Consider the following 1,190-nt stretch of genomic DNA (forward strand, 5'->3'; position numbering starts at 1 on the left):
TATTTTTAAGATTTAAAAAATCTATTTGCTGAATTTAAAAACCATGAAAACCCTATTGCCATTATACCGTCTGCTTTTTCTTTTCCTTTCTTATTGTAGTTTTTATTTTCCAGATCGACATTGATTTAAAATACCTGCATGAAAATAAAGCAAACAAACTTTTTGACATATGGTGAGTTTGTTTTTAGTTTACTTAGTTACTCCTACGTATTTATTTGTTGGTTTTTTCAGTGATTTTGTTCATACTACTTTTCAAGAAGGTGAAGTATTAAAATTTAATTTCGAAAGCTTTGAAAAAAAAGTTAAAGTATTCAAATTTATTTGAGTAAAACTTGGCATCATTTTTTTACCTGTTTTAAGAACAAAATTTTGATTGGCATAAGGTTCAACTTCGAAAAGTTTGTTAGCCATTTACGCCCACCAACCTGTTTCCAACAGATCATCGTGTGATGTTTTCATAGTTGACACGTTTATTACAGTATTATAAATATTAAAATGAAGTACTTCAAATTTGATTGGTCTTCTGAAACAGCAACTCATTTACTTTTACATTTTAAACATGTACATCACATGCAAAAAAAAGGCTCTTACAGTGACCTAAACTCCTTTAGAAAACACTTAATGACTCATGAAGAAAGTAGAGTAAACAATAAAAGTGACATGACATTAAAACAGAATCACACTGATCCAAGTGACCATATTAGTCAGTTCAAAAAAACCGACGTTCCTACGGCTCCTATTGACGAACCAACTGAAAGTGGCAGCATAAATATTACAAAGCAACAAAAATTGATTTACAATTGGAAGCAATTACTATCATATCTCAATTATATAATAATCCCCTGATGCCTAGAAATACTGTGAAATTTGTAGTAGGTGGCATAAATACGTTTGTAGATGCTTATTCTCAAGTAATTAAACAAACCTTGCAAAAAGAATTTAAATTAACAGAACAGGGCACTGATATCATGCAAATCCTAACAAAAGTAAAAGAAGTAATAGATAAAGTTGATAATCCATTTCAACATTTAAATACGGAATATAAGAGATTAAAATGTTTGGAAGAAAGAAGTTTCTATAAACCGCCACAAGGATTTACTATGTGGCAAAGTAAAATGCATAAAAAGGTGAAGGGTCAAATAGTGTCAATGGACGGAGATGTTAAAGCAGAATTCATTCCCTTCAAGAAT

This window comes from Belonocnema kinseyi, chromosome 5 (assembly GCF_010883055.1).
Source record: "Belonocnema kinseyi isolate 2016_QV_RU_SX_M_011 chromosome 5, B_treatae_v1, whole genome shotgun sequence".
NCBI lineage: Eukaryota > Metazoa > Arthropoda > Insecta > Hymenoptera > Cynipidae > Belonocnema > Belonocnema kinseyi.